At 46.1% G+C, this 20,573-nt stretch overlaps 27 non-coding genes across 27 annotated transcripts; all 27 read left to right on the plus strand.

The window, feature by feature from the left end:
• Positions 1–123: 123 nt before the first annotated feature.
• LOC130619274 (U5 spliceosomal RNA) lies at positions 124–244 on the plus strand. The gene has a single exon (XR_008980015.1). It is a non-coding gene; the product is annotated as a U5 spliceosomal RNA (small nuclear RNA).
• A 548-nt stretch (positions 245–792) lies between these two features.
• Positions 793–911, plus strand: LOC130619923 (U5 spliceosomal RNA). Its single transcript, XR_008980660.1, has one exon. It is a non-coding gene; the product is annotated as a U5 spliceosomal RNA (small nuclear RNA).
• A 547-nt stretch (positions 912–1,458) lies between these two features.
• Positions 1,459–1,579, plus strand: LOC130619275 (U5 spliceosomal RNA). Its single transcript, XR_008980016.1, has one exon. It is a non-coding gene; the product is annotated as a U5 spliceosomal RNA (small nuclear RNA).
• Positions 1,580–2,123: 544 nt separating this feature from the next.
• On the plus strand, positions 2,124–2,244 carry LOC130619276 (U5 spliceosomal RNA). Its single transcript, XR_008980017.1, has one exon. It is a non-coding gene; the product is annotated as a U5 spliceosomal RNA (small nuclear RNA).
• Positions 2,245–2,788: 544 nt separating this feature from the next.
• On the plus strand, positions 2,789–2,909 carry LOC130619277 (U5 spliceosomal RNA). Its single transcript, XR_008980018.1, has one exon. It is a non-coding gene; the product is annotated as a U5 spliceosomal RNA (small nuclear RNA).
• Positions 2,910–3,458: 549 nt separating this feature from the next.
• LOC130619278 (U5 spliceosomal RNA) lies at positions 3,459–3,579 on the plus strand. Its single transcript, XR_008980020.1, has one exon. It is a non-coding gene; the product is annotated as a U5 spliceosomal RNA (small nuclear RNA).
• Positions 3,580–4,126: 547 nt separating this feature from the next.
• LOC130619280 (U5 spliceosomal RNA) lies at positions 4,127–4,247 on the plus strand. The gene has a single exon (XR_008980022.1). It is a non-coding gene; the product is annotated as a U5 spliceosomal RNA (small nuclear RNA).
• Positions 4,248–4,796: 549 nt separating this feature from the next.
• LOC130619281 (U5 spliceosomal RNA) lies at positions 4,797–4,917 on the plus strand. Its single transcript, XR_008980023.1, has one exon. It is a non-coding gene; the product is annotated as a U5 spliceosomal RNA (small nuclear RNA).
• Positions 4,918–5,464: 547 nt separating this feature from the next.
• LOC130619282 (U5 spliceosomal RNA) lies at positions 5,465–5,585 on the plus strand. Its single transcript, XR_008980024.1, has one exon. It is a non-coding gene; the product is annotated as a U5 spliceosomal RNA (small nuclear RNA).
• Positions 5,586–6,134: 549 nt separating this feature from the next.
• Positions 6,135–6,255, plus strand: LOC130619283 (U5 spliceosomal RNA). The gene has a single exon (XR_008980025.1). It is a non-coding gene; the product is annotated as a U5 spliceosomal RNA (small nuclear RNA).
• A 549-nt stretch (positions 6,256–6,804) lies between these two features.
• On the plus strand, positions 6,805–6,925 carry LOC130619285 (U5 spliceosomal RNA). Its single transcript, XR_008980026.1, has one exon. It is a non-coding gene; the product is annotated as a U5 spliceosomal RNA (small nuclear RNA).
• A 548-nt stretch (positions 6,926–7,473) lies between these two features.
• Positions 7,474–7,594, plus strand: LOC130619286 (U5 spliceosomal RNA). Its single transcript, XR_008980027.1, has one exon. It is a non-coding gene; the product is annotated as a U5 spliceosomal RNA (small nuclear RNA).
• A 549-nt stretch (positions 7,595–8,143) lies between these two features.
• On the plus strand, positions 8,144–8,264 carry LOC130619287 (U5 spliceosomal RNA). Its single transcript, XR_008980028.1, has one exon. It is a non-coding gene; the product is annotated as a U5 spliceosomal RNA (small nuclear RNA).
• Positions 8,265–8,801: 537 nt separating this feature from the next.
• On the plus strand, positions 8,802–8,922 carry LOC130619288 (U5 spliceosomal RNA). The gene has a single exon (XR_008980029.1). It is a non-coding gene; the product is annotated as a U5 spliceosomal RNA (small nuclear RNA).
• Positions 8,923–9,471: 549 nt separating this feature from the next.
• On the plus strand, positions 9,472–9,592 carry LOC130619289 (U5 spliceosomal RNA). Its single transcript, XR_008980031.1, has one exon. It is a non-coding gene; the product is annotated as a U5 spliceosomal RNA (small nuclear RNA).
• Positions 9,593–10,141: 549 nt separating this feature from the next.
• LOC130619291 (U5 spliceosomal RNA) lies at positions 10,142–10,262 on the plus strand. Its single transcript, XR_008980032.1, has one exon. It is a non-coding gene; the product is annotated as a U5 spliceosomal RNA (small nuclear RNA).
• A 548-nt stretch (positions 10,263–10,810) lies between these two features.
• Positions 10,811–10,931, plus strand: LOC130619293 (U5 spliceosomal RNA). The gene has a single exon (XR_008980034.1). It is a non-coding gene; the product is annotated as a U5 spliceosomal RNA (small nuclear RNA).
• A 548-nt stretch (positions 10,932–11,479) lies between these two features.
• LOC130619294 (U5 spliceosomal RNA) lies at positions 11,480–11,600 on the plus strand. The gene has a single exon (XR_008980035.1). It is a non-coding gene; the product is annotated as a U5 spliceosomal RNA (small nuclear RNA).
• Positions 11,601–12,149: 549 nt separating this feature from the next.
• Positions 12,150–12,270, plus strand: LOC130619295 (U5 spliceosomal RNA). The gene has a single exon (XR_008980036.1). It is a non-coding gene; the product is annotated as a U5 spliceosomal RNA (small nuclear RNA).
• Positions 12,271–12,818: 548 nt separating this feature from the next.
• Positions 12,819–12,939, plus strand: LOC130619297 (U5 spliceosomal RNA). The gene has a single exon (XR_008980037.1). It is a non-coding gene; the product is annotated as a U5 spliceosomal RNA (small nuclear RNA).
• A 549-nt stretch (positions 12,940–13,488) lies between these two features.
• On the plus strand, positions 13,489–13,609 carry LOC130619298 (U5 spliceosomal RNA). Its single transcript, XR_008980038.1, has one exon. It is a non-coding gene; the product is annotated as a U5 spliceosomal RNA (small nuclear RNA).
• A 549-nt stretch (positions 13,610–14,158) lies between these two features.
• On the plus strand, positions 14,159–14,279 carry LOC130619299 (U5 spliceosomal RNA). Its single transcript, XR_008980039.1, has one exon. It is a non-coding gene; the product is annotated as a U5 spliceosomal RNA (small nuclear RNA).
• A 548-nt stretch (positions 14,280–14,827) lies between these two features.
• Positions 14,828–14,948, plus strand: LOC130619300 (U5 spliceosomal RNA). Its single transcript, XR_008980040.1, has one exon. It is a non-coding gene; the product is annotated as a U5 spliceosomal RNA (small nuclear RNA).
• A 548-nt stretch (positions 14,949–15,496) lies between these two features.
• On the plus strand, positions 15,497–15,617 carry LOC130618798 (U5 spliceosomal RNA). Its single transcript, XR_008979542.1, has one exon. It is a non-coding gene; the product is annotated as a U5 spliceosomal RNA (small nuclear RNA).
• Positions 15,618–16,166: 549 nt separating this feature from the next.
• On the plus strand, positions 16,167–16,287 carry LOC130619944 (U5 spliceosomal RNA). The gene has a single exon (XR_008980681.1). It is a non-coding gene; the product is annotated as a U5 spliceosomal RNA (small nuclear RNA).
• Positions 16,288–16,836: 549 nt separating this feature from the next.
• Positions 16,837–16,957, plus strand: LOC130619301 (U5 spliceosomal RNA). The gene has a single exon (XR_008980042.1). It is a non-coding gene; the product is annotated as a U5 spliceosomal RNA (small nuclear RNA).
• Positions 16,958–17,504: 547 nt separating this feature from the next.
• On the plus strand, positions 17,505–17,625 carry LOC130619302 (U5 spliceosomal RNA). The gene has a single exon (XR_008980043.1). It is a non-coding gene; the product is annotated as a U5 spliceosomal RNA (small nuclear RNA).
• Positions 17,626–20,573: the final 2,948 nt, after the last annotated feature.

Here is a 20,573-nt window from a genome sequence, read left to right on the forward strand (position 1 = left end):
AGTCTACACCTCACGATGCAGCACCTTTTAAGCGTCCTCTACGAACGGACACACTGGCAAGCGGCACACCACAAGCAAAGGTTAAGTCGGCTCGAAGGCACAACAGGTCGCGCCGACTTACGACAACTCTGGGCTTTCTTCAGTTCACGCACAAATCTTTCGCCTTTTACTAAAGATTTCCGTGGAGAAGGCCAAAACGATGAGTATATAGACGATTTTTCTACTGTCTCGCTTCGGCGGGACGATCACTAGTCTAAATGAAAAAACGTGCAGGAGGCCATACGCGGGCCTATCTCTCATCTCGCTCACAGAGACTTGGTAAGCACGGTCCACTCAATCGCTTTCCAATTGCGAAGAGTGAAGGCCGCAGACGGCAGGGGTTGAGCCAAGGGCTTTTCGGCCGTATCCCGCTCACAAGTTTTTTTTTCTTTTTAGCAGAATAATACATACGAGCTAATCAAAATCGGCTCGAGGAAAGAAATAAAGTTCAGAGACAACCAAAGGAGTCGAACTGCAGTAGAAACAAACTAGATGTAACGCAAGCCACTAGTACGACGTATTGCCTACAGGGACCACACTCTCCGAGACAGCGAACTCAACTTCCTAGTGATTCACGCGAACGCACTCAACTAGGTGATGTAGATCAGAAAGGTGAAAGTCCTTGTGTCAAGTCTACACCTCACGATGCAGCACCTTTTAAGCGTCCTCTACGAACGGACACACTGGCAAGCGGCACACCACAAGCAAAGGTTAAGTCGGCTCGAAGGCACAACAGGTTGCGCCGACTTACGACAACTCTGGGCTTTCTTCAGTTTACGCACAAATCTTTCGCCTTTTACTAAAGATTTCCGTGGAGAAGATCAAAACGATGAGTATATAGACGATTTCTACTGTCTCGCTTCGGCGGGACGATCACTAGTCTAAATGAAAAAACGTGCAGGAGGCCATACGCGGGCCTATCTCTCATCTCGCTCACAGAGACTTGGTAAGCACGGTCCACTCAATGGCTTTCCAAATGCGAAGAGTGAAGGCCGCAGACGGCAGGGGTTGAGCCAAGGGCCTTTCGGCCGTATCCCGCTCACAAGTTTTTTTTTTTTTTAGCAGAATAATACATACGAGCTAATCAAAATCGGCTCGAGGAAAGAAATGAAGTTCAGAGACAACCAAAGGAGTCGAACTGCAGTAGAAACAAACTAGATGTAACGCAAGCCACTAGTACGACGTATTGCCTACAGGGACCACACTCTCCGAGACAGCGAACGCAACTTCCTAGTGATTCACGCGAACGCACTGAACTAGGTGATGTAGATCAGAAAGGTGAAAGTCCTTGTGTCAAGTCTACACCTCACGATGCAGCACCTTTTAAGCGTCCTCTACGAACGGACACACTGGCAAGCGGCACACCACAAGCAAAGGTTAAGTCGGCTCGAAGGCACAACAGGTCGCGCCGACTTACGACAACTCTGGGCTTTCTTCAGTTCACGCACAAATCTTTCGCCTTTTACTAAAGATTTCCGTGGAGAAGGCCAAAACGATGAGTATATAGACGATTTTTCTACTGTCTCGCTTCGGCGGGACGATCACTAGTCTAAATGAAAAAACGTGCAGGAGGCCATACGCGGGCCTATCTCTCATCTCGCTCACAGAGACTTGGTAAGCACGGTCCACTCAATGGCTTTCCAAATGCGAAGAGTGAAGGCCGCAGACGGCAGGGGTTGAGCCAAGGGCCTTTCGGCCGTATCCCGCTCACAAGTTTTTTTTTTTAGCAGAATAATACATACGAGCTAATCAAAATCGGCTCGAGGAAAGAAATAAAGTTCAGAGACAACAAAAGGAGTCGAACTGCAGTAGAAACAAACTAGATGTAACGCAAGCCACTAGTACGACGTATTGCCTACAGGGACCACACTCTCCGAGACAGCGAACGCAACTTCCTAGTGATTCACGCGAACGCACTCAACTAGGTGATGTAGATCAGAAAGGTGAAAGTCCTTGTGTCAAGTCTACACCTCACGATGCAGCACCTTTTAAGCGTCCTCTACGAACGGACACACTGGCAAGCGGCACACCACAAGCAAAGGTTAAGTCGGCTCGAAGGCACAACAGGTCGCGCCGACTTACGACAACTCTGGGCTTTCTTCAGTTCACGCACAAATCTTTCGCCTTTTACTAAAGATTTCCGTGGAGAAGGCCAAAACGATGAGTATATAGACGATTTTTCTACTGTCTCGCTTCGGCGGGACGATCACTAGTCTAAATGAAAAAACGTGCAGGAGGCCATACGCGGGCCTATCTCTCATCTCGCTCACAGAGACTTGGTAAGCACGGTCCACTCAATGGCTTTCCAAATGCGAAGAGTGAAGGCCGCAGACGGCAGGGGTTGAGCCAAGGGCCTTTCGGCCGTATCCCGCTCACAAGTTTTTTTTTTTAGCAGAATAATACATACGAGCTAATCAAAATCGGCTCGAGGAAAGAAATAAAGTTCAGAGACAACAAAAGGAGTCGAACTGCAGTAGAAACAAACTAGATGTAACGCAAGCCACTAGTACGACGTATTGCCTACAGGGACCACACTCTCCGAGACAGCGAACGCAACTTCCTAGTGATTCACGCGAACGCACTCAACTAGGTGATGTAGATCAGAAAGGTGAAAGTCCTTGTGTCAAGTCTACACCTCACGATGCAGCACCTTTTAAGCGTCCTCTACGAACGGACACACTGGCAAGCGGCACACCACAAGCAAAGGTTAAGTCGGCTCGAAGGCACAACAGGTCGCGCCGACTTACGACAACTCTGGGCTTTCTTCAGTTCACGCACAAATCTTTCGCCTTTTACTAAAGATTTCCGTGGAGAAGGCCAAAACGATGAGTATATAGACGATTTTTCTACTGTCTCGCTTCGGCGGGACGATCACTAGTCTAAATGAAAAAACGTGCAGGAGGCCATACGCGGGCCTATCTCTCATCTCGCTCACAGAGACTTGGTAAGCACGGTCCACTCAATGGCTTTCCAAATGCGAAGAGTGAAGGCCGCAGACGGCAGGGGTTGAGCCAAGGGCCTTTCGGCCGTATCCCGCTCACAAGTTTTTTTTTTTTTTTTAGCAGAATATTACATACGAGCTAATCAAAATCGGCTCGAGGAAAGAAATAAAGTTCAGAGACAACCAAAGGAGTCGAACTGCAGTAGAAACAAACTAGATGTAACGCAAGCCACTAGTACGACGTATTGCCTACAGGGACCACACTCTCCGAGACAGCGAACGCAACTTCCTAGTGATTCACGCGAACGCACTCAACTAGGTGATGTAGATCAGAAAGGTGAAAGTCCTTGTGTCAAGTCTACACCTCACGATGCAGCACCTTTTAAGCGTCCTCTACGAACGGACACACTGGCAATCGGCACACCACAAGCAAAGGTTAAGTCGGCTCGAAGGCACAACAGGTCGCGCCGACTTACGACAACTCTGGGCTTTCTTCAGTTCACGCACAAATCTTTCGCCTTTTACTAAAGATTTCCGTGGAGAAGGCCAAAACGATGAGTATATAGACGATTTTTCTACTGTCTCGCTTCGGCGGGACGATCACTAGTCTAAATGAAAAAACGTGCAGGAGGCCATACGCAGGCCTATCTCTCATCTCGCTCACAGAGACTTGGTAAGCACGGTCCACTCAATGGCTTTCCAAATGCGAAGAGTGAAGGCCGCAGACGGCAGGGGTTGAGCCAAGGGCCTTTCGGCCGTATCCCGCTCACAAGTTTTTTTTTTTTTTAGCAGAATAATACATACGAGCTAATCAAAATCGGCTCGAGGAAAGAAATGAAGTTCAGAGACAACCAAAGGAGTCGAACTGCAGTAGAAACAAACTAGATGTAACGCAAGCCACTAGTACGACGTATTGCCTACAGGGACCACACTCTCCGAGACAGCGAACGCAACTTCCTAGTGATTCACGCGAACGCACTCAACTAGGTGATGTAGATCAGAAAGGTGAAAGTCCTTGTGTCAAGTCTACACCTCACGATGCAGCACCTTTTAAGCGTCCTCTACGAACGGACACACTGGCAAGCGGCACACCACAAGCAAAGGTTAAGTCGGCTCGAAGGCACAACAGGTCGCGCCGACTTACGACAACTCTGGGCTTTCTTCAGTTCACGCACAAATCTTTCGCCTTTTACTAAAGATTTCCGTGGAGAAGGCCAAAACGATGAGTATATAGACGATTTTTCTACTGTCTCGCTTCGGCGGGACGATCACTAGTCTAAATGAAAAAACGTGCAGGAGGCCATACGCGGGCCTATCTCTCATCTCGCTCACAGAGACTTGGTAAGCACGGTCCACTCAATGGCTTTCCAAATGCGAAGAGTGAAGGCCGCAGACGGCAGGGGTTGAGCCAAGGGCCTTTCGGCCGTATCCCGCTCACAAGTTTTTTTTTTTTTTTTAGCAGAATAATACATACGAGCTAATCAAAATCGGCTCGAGGAAAGAAATAAAGTTCAGAGACAACCAAAGGAGTCGAACTGCAGTAGAAACAAACTAGATGTAACGCAAGCCACTAGTACGACGTATTGCCTACAGGGACCACACTCTCCGAGACAGCGAACGCAACTTCCTAGTGATTCACGCGAACGCACTCAACTAGGTGATGTAGATCAGAAAGGTGAAAGTCCTTGTGTCAAGTCTACACCTCACGATGCAGCACCTTTTAAGCGTCCTCTACGAACGGACACACTGGCAAGCGGCACACCACAAGCAAAGGTTAAGTCGGCTCGAAGGCACAACAGGTCGCGCCGACTTACGACAACTCTGGGCTTTCTTCAGTTCACGCACAAATCTTTCGCCTTTTACTAAAGATTTCCGTGGAGAAGGCCAAAACGATGAGTATATAGACGATTTTTCTACTGTCTCGCTTCGGCGGGACGATCACTAGTCTAAATGAAAAAACGTGCAGGAGGCCATACGCGGGCCTATCTCTCATCTCGCTCACAGAGACTTGGTAAGCACGGTCCACTCAATGGCTTTCCAAATGCGAAGAGTGAAGGCCGCAGACGGCAGGGGTTGAGCCAAGGGCCTTTCGGCCGTATCCCGCTCACAAGTTTTTTTTTTTTTTAGCAGAATAATACATACGAGCTAATCAAAATCGGCTCGAGGAAAGAAATAAAGTTCAGAGACAACCAAAGGAGTCGAACTGCAGTAGAAACAAACTAGATGTAACGCAAGCCACTAGTACGACGTATTGCCTACAGGGACCACACTCTCCGAGACAGCGAACGCAACTTCCTAGTGATTCACGCGAACGCACTCAACTAGGTGATGTAGATCAGAAAGGTGAAAGTCCTTGTGTCAAGTCTACACCTCACGATGCAGCACCTTTTAAGCGTCCTCTACGAACGGACACACTGGCAAGCGGCACACCACAAGCAAAGGTTAAGTCGGCTCGAAGGCACAACAGGTCGCGCCGACTTACGACAACTCTGGGCTTTCTTCAGTTCACGCACAAATCTTTCGCCTTTTACTAAAGATTTCCGTGGAGAAGGCCAAAACGATGAGTATATAGACGATTTTTCTACTGTCTCGCTTCGGCGGGACGATCACTAGTCTAAATGAAAAAACGTGCAGGAGGCCATACGCGGGCCTATCTCTCATCTCGCTCACAGAGACTTGGTAAGCACGGTCCACTCAATGGCTTTCCAAATGCGAAGAGTGAAGGCCGCAGACGGCAGGGGTTGAGCCAAGGGCCTTTCGGCCGTATCCCGCTCACAAGTTTTTTTTTTTTTTTTAGCAGAATATTACATACGAGCTAATCAAAATCGGCTCGAGGAAAGAAATAAAGTTCAGAGACAACCAAAGGAGTCGAACTGCAGTAGAAACAAACTAGATGTAACGCAAGCCACTAGTACGACGTATTGCCTACAGGGACCACACTCTCCGAGACAGCGAACGCAACTTCCTAGTGATTCACGCGAACGCACTCAACTAGGTGATGTAGATCAGAAAGGTGAAAGTCCTTGTGTCAAGTCTACACCTCACGATGCAGCACCTTTTAAGCGTCCTCTACGAACGGACACACTGGCAAGCGGCACACCACAAGCAAAGGTTAAGTCGGCTCGAAGGCACAACAGGTCGCGCCGACTTACGACAACTCTGGGCTTTCTTCAGTTCACGCACAAATCTTTCGCCTTTTACTAAAGATTTCCGTGGAGAAGGCCAAAACGATGAGTATATAGACGATTTTTCTACTGTCTCGCTTCGGCGGGACGATCACTAGTCTAAATGAAAAAACGTGCAGGAGGCCATACGCGGGCCTATCTCTCATCTCGCTCACAGAGACTTGGTAAGCACGGTCCACTCAATGGCTTTCCAAATGCGAAGAGTGAAGGCCGCAGACGGCAGGGGTTGAGCCAAGGGCCTTTCGGCCGTATCCCGCTCACAAGTTTTTTTTTTTTTTTTAGCAGAATATTACATACGAGCTAATCAAAATCGGCTCGAGGAAAGAAATAAAGTTCAGAGACAACCAAAGGAGTCGAACTGCAGTAGAAACAAACTAGATGTAACGCAAGCCACTAGTACGACGTATTGCCTACAGGGACCACACTCTCCGAGACAGCGAACGCAACTTCCTAGTGATTCACGCGAACGCACTCAACTAGGTGATGTAGATCAGAAAGGTGAAAGTCCTTGTGTCAAGTCTACACCTCACGATGCAGCACCTTTTAAGCGTCCTCTACGAACGGACACACTGGCAAGCGGCACACCACAAGCAAAGGTTAAGTCGGCTCGAAGGCAAAACAGGTCGCGCCGACTTACGACAACTCTGGGCTTTCTTCAGTTCACGCACAAATCTTTCGCCTTTTACTAAAGATTTCCGTGGAGAAGGCCAAAACGATGAGTATATAGACGATTTTTCTACTGTCTCGCTTCGGCGGGACGATCACTAGTCTAAATGAAAAAACGTGCAGGAGGCCATACGCAGGCCTATCTCTCATCTCGCTCACAGAGACTTGGTAAGCACGGTCCACTCAATGGCTTTCCAAATGCGAAGAGTGAAGGCCGCAGACGGCAGGGGTTGAGCCAAGGGCCTTTCGGCCGTATCCCGCTCACAAGTTTTTTTTTTTTTTTAGCAGAATAATACATACGAGCTAATCAAAATCGGCTCGAGGAAAGAAATAAAGTTCAGAGACAACCAAAGGAGTCGAACTGCAGTAGAAACAAACTAGATGTAACGCAAGCCACTAGTACGACGTATTGCCTACAGGGACCACACTCTCCGAGACAGCGAACGCAACTTCCTAGTGATTCACGCGAACGCACTCAACTAGGTGATGTAGATCAGAAAGGTGAAAGTCCTTGTGTCAAGTCTACACCTCACGATGCAGCACCTTTTAAGCGTCCTCTACGAACGGACACACTGGCAAGCGGCACACCACAAGCAAAGGTTAAGTCGGCTCGAAGGCACAACAGGTCGCGCCGACTTACGACAACTCTGGGCTTTCTTCAGTTCACGCACAAATCTTTCGCCTTTTACTAAAGATTTCCGTGGAGAAGGCCAAAACGATGAGTATATAGACGATTTTTCTACTGTCTCGCTTCGGCGGGACGATCACTAGTCTAAATGAAAAAACGTGCAGGAGGCCATACGCGGGCCTATCTCTCATCTCGCTCACAGAGACTTGGTAAGCACGGTCCACTCAATGGCTTTCCAAATGCGAAGAGTGAAGGCCGCAGACGGCAGGGGTTGAGCCAAGGGCCTTTCGGCCGTATCCCGCTCACAAGTTTTTTTTTTTTTTTTAGCAGAATAATACATACGAGCTAATCAAAATCGGCTCGAGGAAAGAAATAAAGTTCAGAGACAACCAAAGGAGTCGAACTGCAGTAGAAACAAACTAGATGTAACGCAAGCCACTAGTACGACGTATTGCCTACAGGGACCACACTCTCCGAGACAGCGAACGCAACTTCCTAGTGATTCACGCGAACGCACTCAACTAGGTGATGTAGATCAGAAAGGTGAAAGTCCTTGTGTCAAGTCTACACCTCACGATGCAGCACCTTTTAAGCGTCCTCTACGAACTGACACACTGGCAAGCGGCACACCACAAGCAAAGGTTAAGTCGGCTCGAAGGCACAACAGGTCGCGCCGACTTACGACAACTCTGGGCTTTCTTCAGTTCACGCACAAATCTTTCGCCTTTTACTAAAGATTTCCGTGGAGAAGGCCAAAACGATGAGTATATAGACGATTTTTCTACTGTCTCGCTTCGGCGGGACGATCACTAGTCTAAATGAAAAAACGTGCAGGAGGCCATACGCGGGCCTATCTCTCATCTCGCTCACAGAGACTTGGTAAACACGGTCCACTCAATGGCTTTCCAAATGCGAAGAGTGAAGGCCGCAGACGGCAGGGGTTGAGCCAAGGGCCTTTCAACCGTATCCCGCTCACAATTTTTTTTTTTTTTTTTAGCAGAATATTACATACGAGCTAATCAAAATCGGCTCGAGAAAAGAAGACAACCAAAGGAGTCGAACTGCAGTAGAAACAAACTAGATGTAACGCAAGCCACTAGTACGACGTATTGCCTACAGGGACCACACTCTCCGAGACAGCGAACGCAACTTCCTAGTGATTCACGCGAACGCACTCAACTAGGTGATGTAGATCAGAAAGGTGAAAGTCCTTGTGTCAAGTCTACACCTCACGATGCAGCACCTTTTAAGCGTCCTCTACGAACGGACACACTGGCAAGCGGCACACCACAAGCAAAGGTTAAGTCGGCTCGAAGGCACAACAGGTCGCGCCGACTTACGACAACTCTGGGCTTTCTTCAGTTCACGCACAAATCTTTCGCCTTTTACTAAAGATTTCCGTGGAGAAGGCCAAAACGATGAGTATATAGACGATTTTTCTACTGTCTCGCTTCGGCGGGACGATCACTAGTCTAAATGAAAAAACGTGCAGGAGGCCATACGCGGGCCTATCTCTCATCTCGCTCACAGAGACTTGGTAAGCACGGTCCACTCAATGGCTTTCCAAATGCGAAGAGTGAAGGCCGCAGACGGCAGGGGTTGAGCCAAGGGCCTTTCGGCCGTATCCCGCTCACAATTTTTTTTTTTTTTTTTAGCAGAATATTACATACGAGCTAATCAAAATCGGCTCGAGGAAAGAAATAAAGTTCAGAGACAACCAAAGGAGTCGAACTGCAGTAGAAACAAACTAGATGTAACGCAAGCCACTAGTACGACGTATTGCCTACAGGGACCACACTCTCCGAGACAGCGAACGCAACTTCCTAGTGATTCACGCGAACGCACTCAACTAGGTGATGTAGATCAGAAAGGTGAAAGTCCTTGTGTCAAGTCTACACCTCACGATGCAGCACCTTTTAAGCGTCCTCTACGAACGGACACACTGGCAAGCGGCACACCACAAGCAAAGGTTAAGTCGGCTCGAAGGCACAACAGGTCGCGCCGACTTACGACAACTCTGGGCTTTCTTCAGTTCACGCACAAATCTTTCGCCTTTTACTAAAGATTTCCGTGGAGAAGGCCAAAACGATGAGTATATAGACGATTTTTCTACTGTCTCGCTTCGGCGGGACGATCACTAGTCTAAATGAAAAAACGTGCAGGAGGCCATACGCGGGCCTATCTCTCATCTCGCTCACAGAGACTTGGTAAGCACGGTCCACTCAATGGCTTTCCAAATGCGAAGAGTGAAGGCCGCAGACGGCAGGGGTTGAGCCAAGGGCCTTTCGGCCGTATCCCGCTCACAATTTTTTTTTTTTTTTTTAGCAGAATATTACATACGAGCTAATCAAAATCGGCTCGAGGAAAGAAATAAAGTTCAGAGACAACCAAAGGAGTCGAACTGCAGTAGAAACAAACTAGATGTAACGCAAGCCACTAGTACGACGTATTGCCTACAGGGACCACACTCTCCGAGACAGCGAACGCAACTTCCTAGTGATTCACGCGAACGCACTCAACTAGGTGATGTAGATCAGAAAGGTGAAAGTCCTTGTGTCAAGTCTACACCTCACGATGCAGCACCTTTTAAGCGTCCTCTACGAACGGACACACTGGCAAGCGGCACACCACAAGCAAAGGTTAAGTCGGTTCGAAGGCACAACAGGTCGCGCCGACTTACGACAACTCTGGGCTTTCTTCAGTTCACGCACAAATCTTTCGCCTTTTACTAAAGATTTCCGTGGAGAAGGCCAAAACGATGAGTATATAGACGATTTTTCTACTGTCTCGCTTCGGCGGGACGATCACTAGTCTAAATGAAAAAACGTGCAGGAGGCCATACGCGGGCCTATCTCTCATCTCGCTCACAGAGACTTGGTAAGCACGGTCCACTCAATGGCTTTCCAAATGCGAAGAGTGAAGGCCGCAGACGGCAGGGGTTGAGCCAAGGGCCTTTCGGCCGTATCCCGCTCACAAGTTTTTTTTTTTTTTTAGCAGAATAATACATACGAGCTAATCAAAATCGGCTCGAGGAAAGAAATAAAGTTCAGAGACAACCAAAGGAGTCGAACTGCAGTAGAAACAAACTAGATGTAACGCAAGCCACTAGTACGACGTATTGCCTACAGGGACCACACTCTCCGAGACAGCGAACGCAACTTCCTAGTGATTCACGCGAACGCACTCAACTAGGTGATGTAGATCAGAAAGGTGAAAGTCCTTGTGTCAAGTCTACACCTCACGATGCAGCACCTTTTAAGCGTCCTCTACGAACGGACACACTGGCAAGCGGCACACCACAAGCAAAGGTTAAGTCGGCTCGAAGGCACAACAGGTCGCGCCGACTTACGACAACTCTGGGCTTTCTTCAGTTCACGCACAAATCTTTCGCCTTTTACTAAAGATTTCCGTGGAGAAGGCCAAAACGATGAGTATATAGACGATTTTTCTACTGTCTCGCTTCGGCGGGACGATCACTAGTCTAAATGAAAAAACGTGCAGGAGGCCATACGCGGGCCTATCTCTCATCTCGCTCACAGAGACTTGGTAAGAACGGTCCACTCAATGGCTTTCCAAATGCGAAGAGTGAAGGCCGCAGACGGCAGGGGTTGAGCCAAGGGCCTTTCGGCCGTATCCCGCTCACAAGTTTTTTTTTTTTTTTAGCAGAATAATACATACGAGCTAATCAAAATCGGCTCGAGGAAAGAAATAAAGTTCAGAGACAACCAAAGGAGTCGAACTGCAGTAGAAACAAACTAGATGTAACGCAAGCCACTAGTACGACGTATTGCCTACAGGGACCACACTCTCCGAGACAGCGAACGCAACTTCCTAGTGATTCACGCGAACGCACTCAACTAGGTGATGTAGATCAGAAAGGTGAAAGTCCTTGTGTCAAGTCTACACCTCACGATGCAGCACCTTTTAAGCGTCCTCTACGAACGGACACACTGGCAAGCGGCACACCACAAGCAAAGGTTAAGTCGGCTCGAAGGCACAACAGGTCGCGCCGACTTACGACAACTCTGGGCTTTCTTCAGTTCACGCACAAATCTTTCGCCTTTTACTAAAGATTTCCGTGGAGAAGGCCAAAACGATGAGTATATAGACGATTTTTCTACTGTCTCGCTTCGGCGGGACGATCACTAGTCTAAATGAAAAAACGTGCAGGAGGCCATACGCGGGCCTATCTCTCATCTCGCTCACAGAGACTTGGTAAGCACGGTCCACTCAATGGCTTTCCAAATGCGAAGAGTGAAGGCCGCAGACGGCAGGGGTTGAGCCAAGGGCCTTTCGGCCGTATCCCGCTCACAAGTTTTTTTTTTTTTTTTAGCAGAATATTACATACGAGCTAATCAAAATCGGCTCGAGGAAAGAAATAAAGTTCAGAGACAACCAAAGGAGTCGAACTGCAGTAGAAACAAACTAGATGTAACGCAAGCCACTAGTACGACGTATTGCCTACAGGGACCACACTCTCCGAGACAGCGAACGCAACTTCCTAGTGATTCACGCGAACGCACTCAACTAGGTGATGTAGATCAGAAAGGTGAAAGTCCTTGTGTCAAGTCTACACCTCACGATGCAGCACCTTTTAAGCGTCCTCTACGAACGGACACACTGGCAAGCGGCACACCACAAGCAAAGGTTAAGTCGGCTCGAAGGCACAACAGGTCGCGCCGACTTACGACAACTCTGGGCTTTCTTCAGTTCACGCACAAATCTTTCGCCTTTTACTAAAGATTTCCGTGGAGAAGGCCAAAACGATGAGTATATAGACGATTTTTCTACTGTCTCGCTTCGGCGGGACGATCACTAGTCTAAATGAAAAAACGTGCAGGAGGCCATACGCGGGCCTATCTCTCATCTCGCTCACAGAGACTTGGTAAGCACGGTCCACTCAATGGCTTTCCAAATGCGAAGAGTGAAGGCCGCAGACGGCAGGGGTTGAGACAAGGGCCTTTCGGCCGTATCCCGCTCACAAGTTTTTTTTTTTTTTCAGCAGAATAATACATACGAGCTAATCAAAATCGGCTCGAGGAAAGAAATAAAGTTCAGAGACAACCAAAGGAGTCGAACTGCAGTAGAAACAAACTAGATGTAACGCAAGCCACTAGTACGACGTATTGCCTACAGGGACCACACTCTCCGAGACAGCGAACGCAACTTCCTAGTGATTCACGCGAACGCACTCAACTAGGTGATGTAGATCAGAAAGGTGAAAGTCCTTGTGTCAAGTCTACACCTCACGATGCAGCACCTTTTAAGCGTCCTCTACGAACGGACACACTGGCAAGCGGCACACCACAAGCAAAGGTTAAGTCGGCTCGAAGGCACAACAGGTCGCGCCGACTTACGACAACTCTGGGCTTTCTTCAGTTCACGCACAAATCTTTCGCCTTTTACTAAAGATTTCCGTGGAGAAGGCCAAAACGATGAGTATATAGACGATTTTTCTACTGTCTCGCTTCGGCGGGACGATCACTAGTCTAAATGAAAAAACGTGCAGGAGGCCATACGCGGGCCTATCTCTCATCTCGCTCACAGAGACTTGGTAAGCACGGTCCACTCAATGGCTTTCCAAATGCGAAGAGTGAAGGCCGCAGACGGCAGGGGTTGAGCCAAGGGCCTTTCGGCCGTATCCCGCTCACAAGTTTTTTTTTTTTTTTTAGCAGAATATTACATACGAGCTAATCAAAATCGGCTCGAGGAAAGAAATAAAGTTCAGAGACAACCAAAGGAGTCGAACTGCAGTAGAAACAAACTAGATGTAACGCAAGCCACTAGTACGACGTATTGCCTACAGGGACCACACTCTCCGAGACAGCGAACGCAACTTCCTAGTGATTCACGCGAACGCACTCAACTAGGTGATGTAGATCAGAAAGGTGAAAGTCCTTGTGTCAAGTCTACACCTCACGATGCAGCACCTTTTAAGCGTCCTCTACGAACGGACACACTGGCAAGCGGCACACCACAAGCAAAGGTTAAGTCGGCTCGAAGGCACAACAGGTCGCGCCGACTTACGACAACTCTGGGCTTTCTTCAGTTCACGCACAAATCTTTCGCCTTTTACTAAAGATTTCCGTGGAGAAGGCCAAAACGATGAGTATATAGACGATTTTTCTACTGTCTCGCTTCGGCGGGACGATCACTAGTCTAAATGAAAAAACGTGCAGGAGGCCATACGCGGGCCTATCTCTCATCTCGCTCACAGAGACTTGGTAAGCACGGTCCACTCAATGGCTTTCCAAATGCGAAGAGTGAAGGCCGCAGACGGCAGGGGTTGAGCCAAGGGCCTTTCGGCCGTATCCCGCTCACAAGTTTTTTTTTTTTTTTTAGCAGAATAATACATACGAGCTAATCAAAATCGGCTCGAGGAAAGAAATAAAGTTCAGAGACAACCAAAGGAGTCGAACTGCAGTAGAAACAAACTAGATGTAACGCAAGCCACTAGTACGACGTATTGCCTACAGGGACCACACTCTCCGAGACAGCGAACGCAACTTCCTAGTGATTCACGCGAACGCACTCAACTAGGTGATGTAGATCAGAAAGGTGAAAGTCCTTGTGTCAAGTCTACACCTCACGATGCAGCACCTTTTAAGCGTCCTCTACGAACGGACACACTGGCAAGCGGCACACCACAAGCAAAGGTTAAGTCGGCTCGAAGGCACAACAGGTCGCGCCGACTTACGACAACTCTGGGCTTTCTTCAGTTCACGCACAAATCTTTCGCCTTTTACTAAAGATTTCCGTGGAGAAGGCCAAAACGATGAGTATATAGACGATTTTTCTACTGTCTCGCTTCGGCGGGACGATCACTAGTCTAAATGAAAAAACGTGCAGGAGGCCATACGCGGGCCTATCTCTCATCTCGCTCACAGAGACTTGGTAAGCACGGTCCACTCAATGGCTTTCCAAATGCGAAGAGTGAAGGCCGCAGACGGCAGGGGTTGAGACAAGGGCCTTTCGGCCGTATCCCGCTCACAAGTTTTTTTTTTTTTTCAGCAGAATAATACATACGAGCTAATCAAAATCGGCTCGAGGAAAGAAATAAAGTTCAGAGACAACCAAAGGAGTCGAACTGCAGTAGAAACAAACTAGATGTAACGCAAGCCACTAGTACGACGTATTGCCTACAGGGACCACACTCTCCGAGACAGCGAACGCAACTTCCTAGTGATTCACGCGAACGCACTCAACTAGGTGATGTAGATCAGAAAGGTGAAAGTCCTTGTGTCAAGTCTACACCTCACGATGCAGCACCTTTTAAGCGTCCTCTACGAACGGACACACTGGCAAGCGGCACACCACAAGCAAAGGTTAAGTCGGCTCGAAGGCACAACAGGTCGCGCCGACTTACGACAACTCTGGGCTTTCTTCAGTTCACGCACAAATCTTTCGCCTTTTACTAAAGATTTCCGTGGAGAAGGCCAAAACGATGAGTATATAGACGATTTTTCTACTGTCTCGCTTCGGCGGGACGATCACTAGTCTAAATGAAAAAACGTGCAGGAGGCCATACGCGGGCCTATCTCTCATCTCGCTCACAGAGACTTGGTAAGCACGGTCCACTCAATGGCTTTCCAAATGCGAAGAGTGAAGGCCGCAGACGGCAGGGGTTGAGCCAAGGGCCTTTCGGCCGTATCCCGCTCACAAGTTTTTTTTTTTTTTTAGCAGAATAATACATACGTGCTAATCAAGATCGGCTCGAGGAAAGAAATAAAGTTCAGAGACAACCAAAGGAGTCGAACTGCAGTAGAAACAAACTAGATGTAACGCAAGCCACTAGTACGACGTATTGCCTACAGGGACCACACTCTCCGAGACAGCGAACGCAACTTCCTAGTGATTCACGCGAACGCACTCAACTAGGTGATGTAGATCAGAAAGGTGAAAGTCCTTGTGTCAAGTCTACACCTCACGATGCAGCACCTTTTAAGCGTCCTCTACGAACGGACACACTGGCAAGCGGCACACCACAAGCAAAGGTTAAGTCGGCTCGAAGGCACAACAGGTCGCGCCGACTTACGAAAACTCTGGGCTTTCTTCAGTTCACGCACAAATCTTTCGCCTTTTACTAAAGATTTCCGTGGAGAAGGCCAAAACGATGAGTATATAGACGATTTTTCTACTGTCTCGCTTCGGCGGGACGATCACTAGTCTAAATGAAAAAACGTGCAGGAGGCCATACGCGGGCCTATCTCTCATCTCGCTCACAGAGACTTGGTAAGCACGGTCCACTCAATGGCTTTCCAAATGCGAAGAGTGAAGGCCGCAGACGGCAGGGGTTGAGCCAAGGGCCTTTCGGCTGTATCCCGCTCACAAGTTTTTTTTTTTTTTTTAGCAGAATAATACATACGAGCTAATCAAAATCGGCTCGAGGAAAGAAATAAAGTTCAGAGACAACCAAAGGAGTCGAACTGCAGTAGAAACAAACTAGATGTAACGCAAGCCACTAGTACGACGTATTGCCTACAGGGACCACACTCTCCGAGACAGCGAACGCAACTTCCTAGTGATTCATGCGAACGCACTCAACTAGGTGATGTAGATCAGAAAGGTGAAAGTCCTTGTGTCAAGTCTACACCTCACGATGCAGCACCTTTTAAGCGTCCTCTACGAACGGACACACTGGCAAGCGGCACACCACAAGCAAAGGTTAAGTCGGCTCGAAGGCACAACAGGTCGCGCTGACTTACGACAACTCTGGGCTTTCTTCAGTTCACGCACAAATCATTCGCCTTTTACTAAAGATTTCCGTGGAGAAGGCCAAAACGATGAGTATATAGACGATTTTTCTACTGTCTCGCTTCGGCGGGACGATCACTAGTCTAAATGAAAAAACGTGCATGAGGCCATACGCGGGCCTATCTCTCATCTCGCTCACAGAGACTTGGTAAGCACGGTCCACTCAATGGCTTTCCAAATGCGAAGAGTGAAGGCCGCAGACGGCAGGGGTTGAGCCAAGGGCCTTTCGGCCGTATCCCGCTCACAAGTTTTTTTTTTTTTTTTAGCAGAATAATACATACGAGCTAATCAAAATCGGCTCGAGGAAAGAAATAAAGTTCAGAGACAACCAAAGGAGTCGAACTGCAGTAGAAACAAACTAGATGTAACGCAAGCCACTAGTACGACGTATTGCCTACAGGGACCACACTCTCCGAGACAGCGAACGCAACTTCCTAGTGATTCACGCGAACGCACTCAACTAGGTGATGTAGATCAGAAAGGTGAAAGTCCTTGTGTCAAGTCTACACCTCACGATGCAGCACCTTTTAAGCGTCCTCTACGAACGGACACACTGGCAAGCGGCACACCACAAGCAAAGGTTAAGTCGGCTCGAAGGCACAACAGGTCGCGCCGACTTACGACAACTCTGGGCTTTCTTCAGTTCACGCACAAATCTTTCGCCTTTTACTAAAGATTTCCGTGGAGAAGGCCAAAACGATGAGTATATAGACGATTTTTCTACTGTCTCGCTTCGGCGGGACGATCACTAGTCTAAATGAAAAAACGTGCAGGAGGCCATACGCGGGCCTATCTCTCATCTCGCTCACAGAGACTTGGTAAGCACGGTCCACTCAATGGCTTTCCAAATGCGAAGAGTGAAGGCCGCAGACGGCAGGGGTTGAGCCAAGGGCCTTTCGGCCGTATCCCGCTCACAAGTTTTTTTTTTTTTTAGCAGAATAATACATACGAGCTAATCAAAATCGGCTCGAGGAAAGAAATAAAGTTCAGAGACAACCAAAGGAGTCGAACTGCAGTAGAAACAAACTAGATGTAACGCAAGCCACTAGTACGACGTATTGCCTACAGGGACCACACTCTCCGAGACAGCGAACGCAACTTCCTAGTGATTCACGCGAACGCACTCAACTAGGTGATGTAGATCAGAAAGGTGAAAGTCCTTGTGTCAAGTCTACACCTCACGATGCAGCACCTTTTAAGCGTCCTCTACGAACGGACACACTGGCAAGCGGCACACCACAAGCAAAGGTTAAGTCGGCTCGAAGGCACAACAGGTCGCGCCGACTTACGACAACTCTGGGCTTTCTTCAGTTCACGCACAAATCTTTCGCCTTTTACTAAAGATTTCCGTGGAGAAGGCCAAAACGATGAGTATATAGACGATTTTTCTACTGTCTCGCTTCGGCGGGACGATCACTAGTCTAAATGAAAAAACGTGCAGGAGGCCATACGCGGGCCTATCTCTCATCTCGCTCACAGAGACTTGGTAAGCACGGTCCACTCAATGGCTTTCCAAATGCGAAGAGTGAATTATTATTTATTATTATTATTCATTTATTTATAGTTGACTAAGTATAAATACATATATAGCTAATAAAAGCTAGTTAATGTCAACTTGAAAAGAAAGATTTTAAAATATACAGTATAAATATAAGGCATAAAATATTTTTAGATATATACAATTTTTTAAACATTTGTGGTTGTATAAATTAAGTGAGTGTATAAGCAAATATGAAATTAGCGAGAGTACATCCGCGAGTCATATAAAACCAATTTGTGAGATGTATTTTTTACATAGTCTGCAGGAGCAGTTTGGTACCCACTTTTTAATTTGGGATTTAAAGGATTGCAAGGATGACATTTCTTTGATTCTTACTGGAATTTGTTGCCATATTTTGTAACCGATAAAGGATAAAGTTTCTGTACCATAGTAAACTGATTTAGCATTACGGCCAGTAAATTCTCGATTATTTCTTAGATTGTATTTTGGATTATAAACAGGAAAAATATCTTGCATTATTTCTGGAGCCATGTCGTTTTTTATTTTGTACATCTCAGTTGCAAGAGATTGTAGGTTTCGTTGGTGTACCGTAACAGAGCTGTCCTTATGAAGGAGGTCTGTGAAGGAAGAAGAACTGTCGCTATAGACTATCCGCAGTGCTTTTTCATGTATTCGATTAATACGATTGTTTAGAGCTCTGTTGTGAAACATCCAAACTAGAGGGCAGTAATTGAATTGCGAAATTACGAAGGAATTCATTAATAGTTTCTTCTTATTAAAGTTCATAAAAGATGTCATCCTTGTAAGCGCATTTAGTTTCTGACTCGCTTTTGCACAGAGTTTAGACACATGCAGATCAAATTTAAGTTTGTTATCGATAATGACTCCAAGTAGGCGTCCATGAGTGCTGCCTTTTATTACTGAGTTGCCTATCTGTGTACTTAATATTTCATTATCGCTTAAAAGCAAATGACACTTGTCATCATTTGCTTTCATTGCATTATTGTCAAACCATGTAAACACTTTTTCAGAAATGTTTTGAAGTTTAGTAACGACTTCCTTTGAGTCGTTACCGATAACATATGGTGTTGTGTCGTCTGCATAGCTCGCAAATTCAATGTCATTAAAATCAAATTCAACTGAGAAAAGATCGCAGATAAATATGTTAAAAAGTAACGGGCCTAGAATAGATCCTTGCGGCACGCCAAACAATATTTCAAGCCATGAGCTATACGAATTTTTTATCTTTACTCTTTGAAATCTTCCACTCACATAACTCATAATTAGGCGTAGGGAATACATGTCAAATCCATATGCATGAAGTTTTGCGATCAGTAAATCATGTAGGAGACAGTCAAATGCTTTAGATAAATCAGTCAGAAGGGCTCCACATGCTTTACCTTCATCAACAGCCTTTTTCCATTTTTCAAGCATAACAGTGAGACAGTGCTGAGCACTGTAGCCTTTCCTAAATCCACACTGAAACTTACTTAAGTATCGGTTAAAATAATCTTCAATCTGACGATACAGACATCTCTCAAAGATTTTTGAAAGGTTACTAAGAATGCTTATAGGTCTGTAGTTTGATTTGTTAGATCTGTCTTTTTCTTTAAAAAGTGGTGTCACATCTGCCCTTTTCAAAAATTCTGGGTATTTACACAGATCAATTGCAGAGTTAACAGAGAAATGTAAAATTTCTAAATACTGATCTTCGTTTTCCTTAATTATTTTTGTTGGTATATCGGTTTCTTGGCATGCCTTATGAATATTCAAATTTCGTATCTCTCTCCTGATTTCAGCTTTTTCTACATGATTGAAGGAAAAACCAGGATTGTAATCACCAATGTTTTTTTTTATATTCAGTATACTTGGATGGTTTTCATATCGTTTAATAGCCTTCAAAACAGGGTCATCTACGTTTGAGCAAATTACAAGGATTGTGTCAGATATTGTAAGATCCAGATTTTTTACAATATTCGTGAAGAAAGTGTTGAAAATGTTTGCAACCTTTTCATCATCCGATATGATTTCTTCTTTTTCTATCAGTGTTATAATTTGGGTCGATGGTCCTTTATCGGACAAGAAAGGTTTTATAGTTTTCCAAAATGTCTTATTATCGGTAATTTTTTTAACATTTAGATTGTTGTAATAATCATATTTTTCTTTTCGAAATAGTGTGACACAAATATTTCTTTGTTGATTAAAAGCTAATCTATTTTCTTCTGTTCTATTTTTTAAGTATTTATTTCTAAGCCTACTTCTTTTCATAACAGCCTTATGCAGGGTCCTATTCATGAACGGTGATTGGTTTGCTCTTACGTATTTTTTTTTTAATGGCGCAATTTTGTTAAGGACTGATTTTGCACATTCATGAAAGTTTTCTAACTCATCATCTATCTTTTTTTTCGATTTTTCTATATTTTGAAGTCGACATGTTAGCTCATAACAAAAACGTTCATTTGAAAAGTTTTTGTAATTCCTATATTTGATGATATGAGATTTTTGTTTCTGAAAATATATTTTCATTACAGTGATGGCCATTTTATGGAAATCGGAGAGACCTGTTTCCAATGTGCTGGTGTTTTGGAAATAGTTATATCGATTTGTGAGAAAAAGATCAATACACGATGGGTTATCAGGGTTTTTAAAGCATGTGGGGCCCTTCACGAGGCACTTAAGGTTGTAGAGTTCAGCAAATTCTGTCATGCTATTTTCGTTAATTTCCGCATTAAAATCTCCTAATAGTAATATGTTGTCATAATTTGCAGACAAAACATCAAGACCGTTACCAATATTTTTTAGATGTTCAGATATAGCATTTTTGTGGTGGTTGTATGAGCAACAGAGCAGCCATTTTTT

The sequence above is a fragment of the Hydractinia symbiolongicarpus genome, chromosome 11 (assembly GCF_029227915.1).
Source record: "Hydractinia symbiolongicarpus strain clone_291-10 chromosome 11, HSymV2.1, whole genome shotgun sequence".
Classification (NCBI taxonomy): domain Eukaryota; kingdom Metazoa; phylum Cnidaria; class Hydrozoa; order Anthoathecata; family Hydractiniidae; genus Hydractinia; species Hydractinia symbiolongicarpus.